The sequence below is a fragment of the Elephas maximus genome, chromosome 1 (assembly GCF_024166365.1).
Source record: "Elephas maximus indicus isolate mEleMax1 chromosome 1, mEleMax1 primary haplotype, whole genome shotgun sequence".
NCBI classification, from domain to species: Eukaryota; Metazoa; Chordata; class Mammalia; order Proboscidea; family Elephantidae; genus Elephas; species Elephas maximus.
In genome coordinates, this window is record NC_064819.1 from 83,036,468 (window position 1) to 83,052,603 (window position 16,136).

At 40.0% G+C, this 16,136-nt stretch overlaps 1 long non-coding RNA gene and 1 other non-coding gene across 2 annotated transcripts in view; both read left to right on the top strand.

Moving 5' to 3' along the window:
* LOC126077500 (uncharacterized) overlaps positions 1-15,679 on the top strand; it is a 137,251-nt gene extending 121,572 nt beyond the window's left edge. Inside the window, exon 5 of the long non-coding RNA XR_007517762.1 lies at positions 15,603-15,679. This is a non-coding gene — a long non-coding RNA (uncharacterized LOC126077500). The remainder of the gene's footprint in view (positions 1-15,602) is intronic.
* Positions 14,073-14,144, top strand: TRNAA-UGC (transfer RNA alanine (anticodon UGC)). The gene has a single exon. It is a non-coding gene; the product is annotated as a tRNA-Ala (tRNA).
* Positions 15,680-16,136: the final 457 nt, after the last annotated feature.

Sequence of the window (16,136 nt, forward strand, 5' to 3'; positions counted from 1 at the left end):
TGCATGGATTTACCACTCTTACTTCTATTACAATCTCCAAGCTGGGATGCAATTGTTATATAAGAAAAGGGATGGTAATAATTATGCAAAGGTCAAAGAAACTGCCAAAACTCAGGCTTGAACAAGGGACTGTAGTTTCCTCAGGTTGACACTCTCCCAGCCAAGCTATTTCAGCTATTTGAGGAGAGGATTTTCAGTAATCCTTTCAAAGTTCTGTTTTACCTTTTTACTTACAAGGCTCGTGTGTTTTTAAATACTGAATCTCATTCAATGTTATCTACTCACTCTCCCAAAATTATATGGGCTCTGTTGCCACCCATGTCTGAAAAATTCGATCCAATTATTGGGAACCTTTGATGGGTTCGTAGAGGAGGAGGAGGGTGAAGAAGGAGAGAAATAGTTAAAAGGGGAAGAAGCTTCTGTACCTGGCAACCTCTGGCTGTTCCATGCTCCAAATGCTGCTCAGAAAACTAATGGAATTCCTAATGAAATGCAGGAGTCTGTTCTTTTTCTCCTCCTTCAGTCCTTCGTTTTCCGTCTTGCTCTTCAATGACACTGGAAAGAGGTACAGAGGATTACTGAGCACGTTAATGTGGTGGTGGCCTTCTTGCTTCTGAGTAGAAATGGGGAAACATTTAAAGGCAATGCACTGAATAATTTGTGTATTTCCATATGAATTCACAAAACATGTTTTCAAAAGGAGAAAAGAACAGAAATGTTGGGAACTATAAGCAGCAGATGAGTTCTGTGGTTTCCAACCTCCTCAAGGAAAGGACACACTCCCATTGAGCTACAGCTCTCTCACTACAGGAAGGTCATGAAGATCCACTTTGAAATATTACCCCGCATTTCTAAGAAGTCTTAGCAGATCTGAATCTTGGCCAGAGAAATGCTCCACTGTTTCAAATCCCACTGGACCTCCCAATCTGGTTGCATCAGAACAAGCAAGACCAGAAGGAACAGGCTCACTTGTGCTCTATTTTGTGGTTACTGAGGAAGAACAACAAAAAAAAAAGAATTGTGAGAAATTAAAGACGTCCTTGGACAATCTATTAACCATCTTTGTTAACAGACCCTTCTGTGTTCTCAGTTGGGCCTCTGTCGATTAAAAGACAGAAGGCTGAGGACCTTCCCACTTATTGCTTCTACCCATTCCCGGTCTGACTCCCCACATCAGCCTCAGCTGGCAGTAATATTTAGGATCAATCACTATACATGAAGGCACATCTTTCCCAAAATCCTCTGACCCAGGAAATAGGGAAGGGCATTTCTCAAGGAATCCTTTCCAAATAGAAAGTTGAGAAAATCATTAGCGTCCATGAAAGTAAAGGTGTGAAAGACAGGGCTGAATTGGGAGAATGCTAGACTAAAGCATTAAAAGTACCAGATCCTTTCCCAGGGTTGGAAAGGTCCTCAGTTTATGTCAGAATGATGTCTCCTTCCTGCACCAAGTCACCCGACAACAAATACCCTCCAATACTCACTTTCACAAGTAAATTTTCTAAAGGTCTAAGATAGGAGAGTCGGAACTGCGTGCCTCCAACTTTCTTTGCCTTCCCCAGTGTTACAAACAATAAGACTAAAGAGCGCAACTATTTATTGAGTGAGAGATGTTCGCAAACCACTGTCAGTTCTAGAGAAACTGCTGCAATTACCGCAAAGCCTCTTTTTTTTTTTTTGCCTTATACACTGTTTACAATTTTGTGATAAAAGAGAATGTACATTTGGCACAGTAGTTCAGAAGACCAAGTCACAGGGAATACACAAAATCCTAGAAATACAGGTCTTGAGAAAAAGAAACTTTTAGGCTAGATATCTACCATTCTTTACTTCAAAGTGGGCAAGGTCCTTGGGGAAAAAAAAAAAAAGGAGCATTCTGGAGGGATGAATGAGGTTGATTTACAGGGGGATATTTAATAATAATATAAATGTCCAGAAGTCTTGGAGCACAGTCCAGGCTTTGGGGAATTATTTAATTTATATTTCAGTATTTTAAATCTTTTTTTTTTTTTTTTATAATTTTTATTGTGCTTTAAGTGAAAGTTTACAAATCAAGTCCGTCTCTCACACAAAAACACATATACACCTTGGTATATACTCCCAATTACTCTCCCCCTAATGAGTCAGCCCACTGTCTCCCTCCGCTCTGTCTTTTTGCATCCATTTCATTCGCTTCTAACCGCCTCTAGTCTCTCATCTCCCCTCCAGACAGGAGATACCAACATAGTCTCAGGTGTCCACCTGATCCAAGAAGCTCACTGCTTCCCAGCATCCCTCTCCAATCCATTATTCAGCCTAATCCCTATCTGAAGAGGTGGCTTCAGGAATGGTTCCTGTCCTGGGCCCATAGAACTTCTGGGGGCCATGACCACTGGGGTCCTTCTAGTCTCAGTCAGACCATTAATTCTGGTCTTTTAATGAGAATTTGGGGTCTGCACCGCATTGCTCTCCTGCTTCCTCAGGGGTTCTTTGATGTGTTCCCTGTCAGGGCAGTCACCGGTTATAGCTGGGTGCCATCTAGTTCTTCTCATCTCAGGATGATGTAGTCTGTGTTTCACATGGCCCTTTCTGTCTCTTGGACTCATAATTACCTTGTGTCTTGTGTCTTGGTGTTCTTCATTCTCCTTTGATCCAGGTGGGTTGAGACCAGTTGATGCGTCTTAGATGGCTGCTTGCTAGTGTTTAAGACCCCAGACGCCACTCTCCAAAGTGGGATGCAGAATGTTAATAGATTTTGTTATGCCAATTGACTTAGATGTCCACTGAAGCCACAGTCCCCAAACCCCCGCCCCTGCTAAGCTGGCCTTCGAAGCATTCAGTTTATTCAGGAAACTTCTTTGCTTTTGTTTCAGTCCAGTTGTGCTGACCTCTCCTGTATTGTGTGTTGTCTTTCCCCTCACCTAAAGTACTTCTTATCTACTGTCTAATTAGTGAATGCCCCTCTCCCACCCTCCCCTCCTCCCCCTCTCGTAACCACAAAAGAGTGTTTTCTTCTGTTTAAACTATTTCTCAAATTCTTATGATTGTGGTCTTAGACAATATTTGTCCTTTTGCAACTGACTAATTTCACTCAGCATAATGCCTTCCAGGTTCCTCCATGTTATGAAATGTCTCACAGATTCCTCACTATTCTTCATGGATGCATAGTATTCCATTGTGTGAATATACCATAATTTATTTATCCATTCATCTGTTGATGGGCACCTTGGTTGCTTCCATCTTTTTGCTATTATAAACAGTGCTGCAATAAACATGACTGTGCATATACCTGTTCCTGTAAAGGCTCTTATTTCTCTAGGATATATTCTGAGGAGTGGGATTGCTGGATCATATGGTAGTTCTATTTCTAGCTTTTGAAGGAAGAGCCAAATTGATTTCTGAAGTGGTTGTACCATTTTACATTCCCACCAGCAGTTTATAAGTGTTCCAATCTCTCCACAGCCTCTCCAACATTTATTATTTTCTGTTTTTTGGATTAATGCCAGCCTTGTTGGAGTAAGATGAAATCTCATTGTAGTTTTGATCTGCATTTTTCTAATGGCTAGTGATCGCGAACGTTTTGTCATGTATCTGTTAGCTCCCTGAATGTCTTCTTTAGTGAAGTGTCTCTTCATATCTTTTGCCCATTTTTTAATTGGGTTATTTATCTTTCTGTAGTTGAGTTTTTGCAGTATCATGTAGATTGTAGAGATCTGGTGCTGAACAGAAATGTCATAGGTAAAAAGTTTTTCCCAGTCTGTAGGCAATCTTTTTACTCTTTGGGCGAAGTCTTTCGATGAGCATAAGTGTTTGATTTTTAGGAGCTCCCAGTTATCTACTGTTTCTTCTGCATTCTTAATAATGTTTTGTATACTGTTTGTGCCATGTATTAGGGCTCCTAACCTTGTCCCTATTTTTTCTTCTGTGATCTTTAGCATTTTAGATTTTATTTTTTGGTCTTTGACCCATTTTGAGTTAGTTTTTGTGCATGGAATGAGGTATGGGTCTTCTTACATTTTTTTGCAGATGGAGATCCAGTTATGCTAACACCATTTGTTGAAAAGACTGTCTTTTCCCCCATTTAACTGTTTTGGGGCCTTTGACAAGTATGAACTGCTCATATGACAATGGATTTATGTCTGGATTCTCAATTCTGTTCCACTGGTCTATGTATCTCTTGTTGCACAAGTACTAGTCTGTTTTGACTATTGCGGCAGTAAAATAGGTTCTATAATCAGGTAAAGTAAGGCCTCCCACTTTGTTCTTCTTTTTCAGTATTGCCTTATTTATGTGGGGCCTCTTTCCCTTCCATATGAAGATGGTGATTTGTTTCTCAATTCATTAAAGAATATCCTTGGGATTTGGATTGGAATTGCATTAAATGTATAGACCATTTTTGGTAGAATAGACATTTTTATAATGTTAAGTCTTCCTATCCATGAGCAAGGTATGTTCTTCCACTTATGTAAGTCTCTTTTGGTTTCTTGCAGAAGTGTACTGCAGTTTTCTTGGTATAAGTCTTTTACATCTCTGGTAAGATTTATTCCTAAATATTTTATCTTCTTGGGGGCTACTGTAAATGGCATTCATTTGGTGATTTCCTCTTCGATTTTCTTTTTGTTGGTATAGAGGAATCCAACTGATTTTTGTATGTTTATCTTGTATCCCAATACTTTGCTGAACTCTTCTATTAGTTTCAGTAGTTTTCTTGAGGACTCATTAGGGTTTTCTGTGTACAAGATCATGTCATCTGCAATAGAGATACTTCTACTTCTTCCTTGCTAATCTGGATGCCCTTTATATCTTTATCTAGCTGAATTGCTCTTGCTAAGACCTCCAACACAATGTCGAATAAGAGTGGTGATAAAGGGCATCCTTGTCTGGCTTCTGATCTCAATGGGAATGCTTTCAGGCTCTCTCCATTTAGGGTGATATTGGCTGTTGGCTTTGTATAAAAGCCCTTTATTACGTTGAGGAATTTTCCTTCTGTTCCTATTGTGCTGAGAGTTTTCATCATGAATGGGTGTTGAACTTTGCCAAATGCCTTTTGTGCATCAATTGATAAAATCATGTGATGCTTGTCTTTAGTTTTATTTATGTGGTGGATTCCATCAATTCTTCTTCTAATGTTGAACCATCCCTGCATACATGGTATAAATCCCACTTGGTCATGGTGAAATACTTTTCGATATGTTGTTGAATTCTATCGGCTAGAATGTTGTTGAGGATTTTTGAATCTACGTTCATGAGGGATATAGGTCTATAATTTTCTTTTCTTGTTGCGTCTACCTGGTTTTGGTACCAGGGATATGGTGGCTTCATAGAATGAGTTTGGAGTATTCCGTCCTTTTCTATGCTCTGAAATACCTTTAGTAGTAGTGGTGGTAACTCTTCTCTGAACATTTGGTAGAACTCTGCAGTGAAGCCGTCCAGACCAGGGCTTTTTTTTTGTTGGGAGTATTTTAATTACCTTTTCAATCTCTTCTTTTGTTATGGGTCTATTTAGTTATTCTACCTCTGTCTGTGTTAGTTTAGGTAGGTAGTGTGTTTCTAGGAATTCATCCATTTCTTCTAGGTTTTCAAATTTGTTAGAGTACAGTTTTTCATAGTAATGTGATTTGATTCTTTTAATTTCAGTTGGGTCTGTTGTAATATTGCCCATCTCATTTCGGGTTATTTGATTCCTCTCCTGTTTTTCCTTTGTCAGTTTGGCCAGTGGTTTGTCAATTTTGTTGATTTTTTCAAAAAACGAGCTTTTGGTCTTGTTGATTCTTTCAATCGTTTTTCCTTTTTCTATTTCTCTTAGTTCAGCTCAAATTTTTATTATTTGTTTTCTTCTGGTGCCTGTGGGTCTCTTTTGTTGCTCTCTTTCTATTTGTACAAGTTGTAGGGATAATCCTTTGATTTTGGCCCTTTCTTCTTTTTGGATGTGTGCATTTATTGATATAAATTGGCCTCTGAGCACCGCTTTTGCTGTGTCCCAAAGGTTCTGATAGAAAGTGTTTTCATTCTCATTGGATTCTCTGAATTTCTTTATACCATCCTTAATGTCTTCTATAATCCAGTGTTTTTTGAGCAGGGTGTTGTTCAGTTTCCAAGTGTTTGATTTCTTTTCTCTGCTTTTCTTGTTATTGATTTCCACTTTTATGGCCTTATGATCAGAGAAGATGCTTTGTAATATTTCACTGTTTTGGATTCTGAAAAGGCCTGCTTTATGACCTAATACATGGTCTGTTCTAGACAATGTTCCATGTGCACTGGAAAAGAAAGTGTAGTTGGTTGCTGTTGGGTGGAATGTTCTGTATATGTCTATGCGGTCAAGTTGGTTGATTGTGGCATTTAGATCTTCTGTGTCTTTATTGAGCTTCTTTCTGGATGTCCTGTCCTTCACCGAAAATGGTGTGATGAAGTCTCCTACTATTATTGCGGAGCTGTCTATCTCAGTTTTCCATGCTGATAGAGTTTGTTTTATGTATCTTGCAGCCCTGTCAGTGGGTGCATAAATATTTAATATGGTTATATCATCTTGGTGTATTGTCCCTTTAATCATTATATAGTGTCCTTCCTTATGCTTTATGATGGATTTAACTTTAAAGTCTCTTCTGTCAGAAATTAATATTGCCACTCCTGCTCTTTTTTGATGGTTGCTTGCTTGATATATTTTTTCCCATCCTTTGAGTTTTAGTTTGTTTGTATCTCTAAGCCTAAGGTGTGTCTCTAGTAGGCAGCATCTAGACGGATCTTGTTTTTTAATCCATTCTGCCACTCTCTGTCACTTTATTGGTGCATTCAGTCCATTTACATTCACTGTAATTATGGATAGGTATGAAGTTAGGGCTATCACTTCGGTGTCTTTTTTTGTGTGTTGTTGACAGTTTCTTTTTCCCACTTAATTTAATGTGCTGAGTAGAGTATCTTTATATACTGTCCTTTCCTCATATTTGTTGTTGTTGATTTTGTTTCTGCTGAGTCTCTATTCTTTTCTTGTATTTTAGTTTGATGAGTAGGAGAGTTTGTCTCCTTTGTGGTTACCTTATTATTTACTGCTATTTTTTTAAATTTAAAACTAACTTTTATTTTTTTGTATTGCCTTATCTTCCTTTCCATATGGAAGGTGTATGATTACATTTCTTAGTCCCTCTTTATTATTTACATGTTGTCTTCTTTTATATAATAACATTGCTGTTACCCTGTTTTGAGCTTTTTTTTTTTTTTTTTTTTTTTGGATTTCCCTGTTTGGGTTAACTTCTGATTGCTCTGCCCAGAGTTCTAGTCTTGGGTTGATACCTGATATTGTTGATTTTCTAACCAAAGAACTCCATTTAGTATTTCTTGTTGTTTTGGTTTGGTTTTTACGGATTTCCTCAACTTGTGTTTATCTGGAAATGTCTTAATTTCACCGTCATATTTAAGACACAGTTTTGATGGATATATGATTCTTGGCAGGCAATTTTTTTCCTTCAATTTTTTTAAATCTGTCATCCCATTGCCTTCTTGCCTGCATAGTTTCTGCCATGTAGTCCGAGCTTATTCTTATTGGCTCTCCTGTGTAGGTGGCTTTTTGTTTATCTCTCACTGCTCTTATAATTCTCTCTTTATGTTTGGTTTTGGCAAGTTTCATTATAATATGTCTTGGTGACTTTCTTTTTACATAGACCTTACGTGGAGTTCGATGAGCATCTTGGATAGATATCTCCATCTTTCACAATATCAGGGAGGTTTTCTGCCAACAAATCTTCAACAATTGTCTCTATATTTTTTTATCCCTCCGTGTCTTGGTGCTCCAGTCACTCATAGGTGATTTCTCTTGACAGAGTCCCACATGATTCTTAAGTTTTCTTCATTTTTTTAAAATTCTTTTATCTGATTTTCTTCAAATATATTAATGCCAAGTGATTTATCTTCGAGTTCAAAAATTCTAGCTTCTACTTGCTCAGTTCTGCTCCTCTGACTTTCTATTGAGTTGTCTAATTCCAAAATTTTACTGTTAATCTTTTGAATTTCTGATTGCTGTCTGTCTATGGATTTTTCTAGCTTATTAAACTTTTTATTATGTTCCTAAATAATCTTTCTAAGTTCTTCAATTGCTTTATTGTGTGTTCCTTGGCTTGTTCTGTGTATTGCCTCATTTCCTTCCTGATGTTTCGAAGGGTTCCGTATATTAAACTTTTGTATTCTGGCTCTGGTAATTCCAGGAATGCACTTTCATCTAGAAGATCCCTGGATTCTTTGTTTTGAGAGCCTGTTCAGGTGATCATGACCTATTTCTTTATGTGACTGGATATTGACTGTTGTCTCCAAGCCATCTATAAGTTATTGTATTAGTTTACCTTGCTTACAGTGTTGTAGCTGCTTGCTTTGTTTTGTTTTGGTATACCTCCCTGGGTTGCTTGAGTGAGGTAGCTTGATTATTTTCACCTTTGTAGCTCTGATGGTCTGTCCCCAGCTGGCTAGAGCTGTTATCAGGTATATAAGTCTAGGAGTCCATTCAGTTTTTTTGTATGAATTCAACTCAGGTTTCCAGGTAGCTAATCATCAAGTGTGTGGTACAGACTCTGTCCTACAGTTTTAGAGGGGCAGGGGTGATTGGCGTATATAGCGGTATCTGATTGCAGCAGGGGGTCACGCTCTGAACAGGGCAGGGAGCTGAGAACCGACCCCCGAGTGTCTCTGAGGAAGATGCGTCCCTGTTTCCTAGAGCGTTGCAAGTGGGTGGGTTTTGCAGAGGGACCATGGGCATCCAAAGGTTTTGATTGTGAGGATTGGAAGGTACCAGTTCTCTTTGGACCCCTGTCGTGGGTGGCTGGGTGACCTGAGTGAAGCGACCAGTCCTTAGGTCCCTGATGTGCTTAGGTGAGGACCTTGCTTAATAGGCAAAGCAATGTCAAACGTCAAACACCCACCTCTCCACCGCACAGCTGAAATGGCTGCAGTCTGCCAACAAGGGCCTATTCTCCTAAAATATGCCCATACAAGTCCATGAAAAAGCGAAAGGTGCTCAAGATCTACGGACAGTTTATGCCTGGACAGGAGCCGCTTCTATCCTGAGCTCCCCCCTGGTGAACGGAGCTAGCAAATTATCTTTTCCCCCAGTTGCAAATTTTTCCTTCCCTAAGGCCAGGAAGATGGCTCTAGGTGCTCAACCGGGCCTACCTCAGGTCCAGGGATTCCACTGCTGAAGCCGGCTTGGCGGTGGAGGCGGAGGGGGATGGTGAAATATATGGAAGTACTTAACCTTTTGCCTGGAGTGCCGTTCTTCTGAGGTGCCAGAGGTGTGAGTAGGCTGTGTGGCTGGCTGCTTTTCCCTGAGCAAACTGCAGCCAAAGGCTAGTACCAGCCCGCCACGGCAGCTCCTGGAATGGTGCCTGAGGGCTTCCCACGATTCAGGTCCGATAACTCCTTTCCACTTCTGAACAGTCTCTTCCTCCCCCTTGCCCTCAGTTTGTTTTCTAAGCTTGCCTTTGAAGCTCAGGGCTCCCAGCTTCTCACAAATACACTCCTTTCACTTGTTTTTTTTTGATCTTCTTTGCAAAGAGGGCTCCCCAGAAGACTCTGTCTATTCTGCCATCTTGGCTCCACCTCCTATAGAGACATTTTTGGAACCAAAAAGCATTTGAAAGGCACCAGCAGTGGGGTGGAAATTCCTAGAAGCTTACTGGTCATACAAACCAGATGTGATAAGATTGACCATGAAGAAACAGAGGCAGTGGCTGTTCTTTACAAAGAAAGCATTCAGCATAGCTCGGATCCATTCACTTTTATTTGTAGTGGGTCCTCAACTAATGACTGTGTCCCAAGTCAACTCTTACATAAGTCGAATACATTTTTTGTTTGTTTTTTAGTTTTTATCATTGTTGCCTTTTGTTATCAATATTTTTATAAATTTGTTCTTTGTTTTCCGGGGTTGGCATGAGAATGATAACATAAGCAACCTCGTATGTAGGGCATATTATTAACGATAAGATGTACAGAATACAAAAATAAGGGTTGTGGTAAGTGGCGCGCTTTGTCACTGAAGGAGGACTTACGTCGGAACTACCTGTATCTATTTTCCTTTTTGATAGAAAAACCTTTTGGGCTGCTTCACATGGGTCTGTCTCCTTTTGATGTCAACTGAAGTTTCCAATAAATTTTTTATTTAAAGATTTAAAAGAACAGAGAAAATGGAGTGAGTAAGGAAATACAGGAAAATTGATGCTATGGAATATCAACTGGGAATGTGTTGATTCTTCTACTTTCATATTAGGAAGGCTTCTAATTCCCTGACAGTCTTCCTGACCTTGCCCAGAGTCCAAGCCACCCGCTCGCCTAAAAAGACTCGGAATCTACAGCCATCCTCTGGTTTTTAGGCCCAGCACCCGCAGAGAAATCTGAAGGCGTTAGGATGGGCTCCTCTGCTTTTGCTCCCTCCTTTTTTTTTTTGGCTCAGAATTCACGAGGCGCTAAAGAAAACTGTCCGCGCCTCACCCCCGTCCCTTTTTCTGTCTCTTTAATAATAGAACAAATGGGAGCCAAGATGAACCACCTGTTAACATGCATGCTTTTGATTCGGGTGGCTTAAGTGATTCCGTTGATGTCCGATTCTTCCTTTCTTCCCTTTCCGAAAGTCTTCCTTCCTTTGCCACAGTACCTTTAGGGGATGTAGAGGCTCACAGCCCATGAATGGAAGAGCATTCAAGGCAGTACACCGGGTTATGCTTTTACTTTCTATGTGTGCAGGAATGGAATGGAAAATATTAGGAGAACTAAATCTGTATTTCTTCAAGGGGAAAAAAAAAAAAAAAAAGATTTCCGTGGAGATGACTCCAACTGATAGTGACAGTATAGGACACGATAGAATTGCCCATACTGTTTCCTAGAATATGCCAGTGGCCTTTTGTTTAATAGCCCAATACTTAACTACCGCAGGGCTCTATTCCTTAATTAATACTGTTAATAGTGTTGGATCAGAGAAAAACTGCGGAAGTGACTGGGATCTAACCTGGCGCTTCATACCTGCAAGGAATGCCCTCTCCCACTGAGCTATGTTCCACACTCAGGGTCAGCTAGCAGAAATTTAGCTTCACTTAGTTGTATTACAATCCTAAGGTCTTGGAATGCAATTGTCATATTAAAAAAGGATGACAATAATTACGCATAGGTAGACAAAACAGCCAAATCCCAGAATTAAACCAGGGACCTTCAGATCTTCAGTGTAGCTGCTCTCCTAACTGAAGTATATTGGCTGCTAGACACATGACCTTAGTTATACCTCAAAGTACTGTGTAGAAGACTAGTGTACTTTTAAATACAAATTTCAGTCAATATTATCTATTCACACACCCAAAATTACATGAGGTCTGTTGCCACCCATGTCTGAACAATGTGATCCAATTTTTGGAGACTTTGGATGGGTTCGTAGAAGAAGATTACAAGGAATAGAAAATAAAACAGGAAGAAGCTTCTCTCCTTGGTAACTTCAGGCTCTCCTATGCTTTAAATACTGCTTAAAAAACTAAGGAAATTCCAAATGAAATGGTCAAGCCCGTTCTTTCTCTCCTCTTTCATTCCAGTCCTTCTTTTTCTGTCTTGCTCTTTGGTGACACTGGAATGGGAAACAGAGGATTATTGAGCACATTAATGTGCTGGCGAGCTACTGGCTTCTGAGTAGAAAGGGAAAACATTTAAAAGCAGTTCATCGAATAATGTGTTTATTTCCATATGAATACACCAAATGTGTTTTCAAAGGGAGAAAAGAATGGAAATATGGAAATTGTAAAAAGCAGATGAGTGTGTATGGTTTTGAACCCTCTCAAGGAATGGACACACTCCCATTGAGCCACACCTCTCTCACGACTGAAAGAGCATGAAGATCCTCCTTGAAATATTAGCTATATTTCTAAGATATCTTCGCAGATCTGATAGTTGGCCAGGGAGAAACTCCACTGTTTCAAATCCACTGTACCTCCCAAGGTGGTTCCATCAGAACAAGCAAGACTAGAAGGAAAAAGAGAAAGTGGAAAGATCATGCTCACTTGAGCTCCAGTTTGTAGGATCAGATATATGTATATATATAGAAGGATTGAAAGAAAAGTAAACACATCCTTGGACAATCTGTCAATGATCTTTGTTGACAGATCCCTTTGTGTCCTTAGTTGGAACTGTGTCATTTAAAAGACAGAAGGCTGAGCACATACCCATTGATTCTGTCTATCCCTTCCCCCTCTGAATCACTGTCTCCTTCTCTGCTGGCAGTAATATTTAGGTTCAATCACCCTACAGGGCGGCAGGTGGTTTCCCAAATTCATTTGAGCAAGGAAATAGGGAATGAGATTTCTCTAGGAAAGCTTTCCAAACAGAAAGCTGAGGAAATTATTAGCCGCAATGAAAGTAAATGTGTGACAGACATAGCTCACTTGGGAGATTCTTAAAGGTCTAGAAGTCTCAGATCCATTCCCAGGATTCTACAGGTCCTCAATTTCTGTCAAAATGATGTAACCCTCCTGCGCCAAGTCACCATACAGTGAATACCTTCCAGCACTCACTTTCTCTAAGACAAGGAGAATTGGAACTACTTGCTTCTGACCTGCTTTGCCTTCACCGGTATTAAAACCTACAAGAATAAAGAGCTCTACTATTTATTGAGTGAGTGAAAGAAGAAAGGAGAGACATTTGCAAACGGGCAATAAGTTCTAGAGAAATTGCTGGGCCTATTGCAAAGCAGTTTTTTGCTTATATGTCCTTTACAATCTTGTGGTAAAAAAAGTATGTAGAGTTGATACAGTAGTGCAGAATAAGTCACATGGAACACCCAAATCCTAGAGATACAGGTTTTGGGAAAAAAAATTTTAGGTTAGGCATGTACCATATGATACTCCAAAGTGAGCAAACATCCTTGGGAAAACAAGAAGGGGCATTCTAGAGGGATTACTGAGGTTGGTTTACAGATGGATGTTTAATGATAAAGTGCCCAGAAGTTTTGAAGTATTGCACAGGCTTCTGGGGAATTGTTTAATTTTAACAGCAGTAAATACTTAAATTCAGTATTGTAAGGCTTTAAATAAAGACCTGCCTGCAATATGCTCCTCAATACCACATGAAGGATCTTGGATCAATAGGCTTTGGACTCACTGTACAGATCATCCGCCATACATGCTAAGCTGAAAGCATCCCAGTGAAAGAAAAGTCCTTGCTTAAGTTCTTCCCTGGCCAGTCCAACCCCATCTGCTTAGTATCACTGAGGACCTCCTCGTATTTTCAGATTCACCAATGGCATATTTTGATGACTTCCAGGGCTCTTTGACTTTTTCCTTTCAAACATCTGTATCTGAAGGAAGCTTTACATTTATGTCACTGGGTTGTCAGAGGGAAAGGAGTTTGACAGGTTTGCTTTGTTGTTGCTATGCAGTTCCTGACTCTGCATTTGACCTGTAGATTCTACCAGTCTAGAAAAAAGTCACTTCATGCAAAGCTGATGGAGTTTTGAAGTTTCCCCACCTTTAAAATCATTTGTGGACATGATCCTCAAGCGAGGGATAGAGATGGAGTGTGGAAGCAGGTCTAAGGACCAGCTCAGAAGGTGTGAAGTGACAGGAGCAATGAGAGTCAGCTGGAAAGGATGGTGGCAGGGCACTGACCCAAGCAGAAGTGAAGATCAACGAATTTTTTTTTTTTTTTTTTTTTTTACTAACGTCTGCGGCTGCCAGTGATCTAAGGAGCTACCCATTTGGAGTCATTATCAGTGTGATAGATATTAGAGAGGTGTGATTTTCTTGGGACTTTCCTGGGGGAGGCAAGTAACTTTCATTTAAAGAGTCTGCTGGCAAGTATACCTTGGAGAGGACTACCAGAGTGGAAAGATCCTAGGACCAGAAAAGGTTATTCAAACAACAACCCAGTTAACCTTCTCCATCTATCACCACCAGGACAGTATCCACATTACTAATTCCAGAAAGTGTGGAATATAACCATGTGGTTTTATTTATTTATTTTAGTGGGTTGGTCTTATTCTAGGCAAAATTTTGTTTTGTTTTGGGGGGATGGGAAGAAGGAACCACACAGAAAAATATCAGTATGCTTTTATGAAAAGTCATCATCAAGCTAGTCAGTCTTCAGGGGGTGTAGCTCAGTGGTAGAGCATGTGCTTTGCATGTACAAGGTCCCTGGTTCAATTCCTGGCACCTCCACTTCACCATTTAGCAACCTCAACCTCTGATTTCCTTTATCATGTTTGTTCTGCTCACAGGAAAAGAAAGCCAATGGTCCAAACAGTTGCTTTTAGTGTTCTTCCATTTATACTTGTTGGGGCTTAACATCTCCCTGGGCAGGATGTCAGCAGAAGGAAGACAAGAAGGAAGAGACAGAGAAGGAACCAACCCTTGCCCCAAAGCAAGAAGACTTGCACCACAACATATAATCAATTAATACTTGGTTTTAGTTAGCATATCATGGATAATCAAGGTAGAAGAACAAGGACAGAGAGAAAGGAGAAAAGGAAATGGCCCTCCGAAAACCCCTTAATGCTTTTAATCATTGAAAGTCAGACTAGAGGAAAGTTTCCAGCTGATTTTCTGGCCCTTAGTGGCACAGTGGTTAAGAGTTCATCTGCTAACCAAAAGGTGGACAATTCCAGTCCTTCAGCCTCTCCTTGCAAACCCTATGGGGCAGTTCTCTCTGCCCAATATGGACTTTAGGAGTCAGAATTGACTCAGTCCCAATGGGTTAAAATGGCCCTTTATTGCAATCTTTGACAGAGCTGTCAATGGGGGATGAGTGATTAGAGGACATTGGACAACCCAAACAACAGCGCTCAAGAAACACAGAGATATTCAACATGAACATTGCAACTATAATCCAAATTCTGGCAACTGACAGTATCACTGGCCACAATAGTTCAATTTGGGAGTAGATTAGCTTTAAAGTCTTAAAAGTTTCTTGTGCCACTCCTGGTTTTAGCAGAGCAGTTATTCTCATTCATCGTGAAACGACTTTCATTGGAGGATTTCAAACACCATGTTGTAGAAAATATCCCACACTGCACACACACCTAGCTGAATTAAAATGATATATGAGCATTGGCCAGTACCCTATTAAAATTCCTTCCCTTCTACATTTCTTATATTTGGCTACAGAATCCCACTTTCTTGTCTTTAGAACTTTAAATAAAGTCACATAACGTATTCATTTCACACCACACCAAAGATTTCTGAGGGAGATGCATCCAAAGGACTATGTAGAGGGATGAGGAGAGAGAGAGCAGAGAAGGGTAAAAATAGATAGATGTATCTCAGTTGCTTGTGTTTCCTATAACAAACACTCTCAATTGGAAGCCATTTCAAGAAGCTTCTACTTCTTGCCAAACCAGAAGTAAGGCACCAGGAAGGGGTTCCAATCTTCAGTATCTGAGCTGGAATCAGAGGCCTTATCTTTCGGGCCACAGGACTGATACACTAAAAAAGTAGTCCAAATCTGAAAGGAAAGTGTGCTGGGGAGCATGTGGTTTCTGTTTTCAAATGTTTAACTTTGAAATTGAAAGAAAATTGAACGACATTCAAAAAGGAATCAAGTAGCAGCTGAAACCACTGAAAACAATTACATAGCATTAATAAACTTTGCAATGATTAGGAGTGATGTATTTCTTCCAGGGTGCTTTTCTCCAAGTCACTGATAATAATGATACTTTGGGTGGAGAAATACAAGCCAAGAAGTAAAGTCTTTGATAACGGGGTGCAGATGACAGCATGAGGAGAGGGAGCTCCAAAGGTTAGTATGTTCAGGCCTTTCTTGCCTCAAAGATAAGACGCAATGCCCCAAGGAGAATGGTCTGGAAGCTCAAACAAGAGCTTCCCCTGTCAGAAATGCCTATTTTTAAAGCCAGGAAAAAATTTTATTTTAATCCATTTGTAACATGGATTTTAACAACTTGATCTTCTGTCATCAAGTAGAAGAATCACCTGACATGGAGGTAGAACTAAATAGTGGGTCCCTTATCTCCCTTGGTGAGAGGTTTAGAGGTCTGATGTGCAATTGGGTGACTTCCAAGCTACTTGAAGTGGGAGAAGAGAGCCAAAATAGCTTGGAGGGGTCCTTCTCTCATTGAAATGCTAACCTCTGAGGGACTTTGCTGGAAAGTCATCTCTGAATTGTCTTGGTATTGATCTACAAAGGAAGCCAAGGCA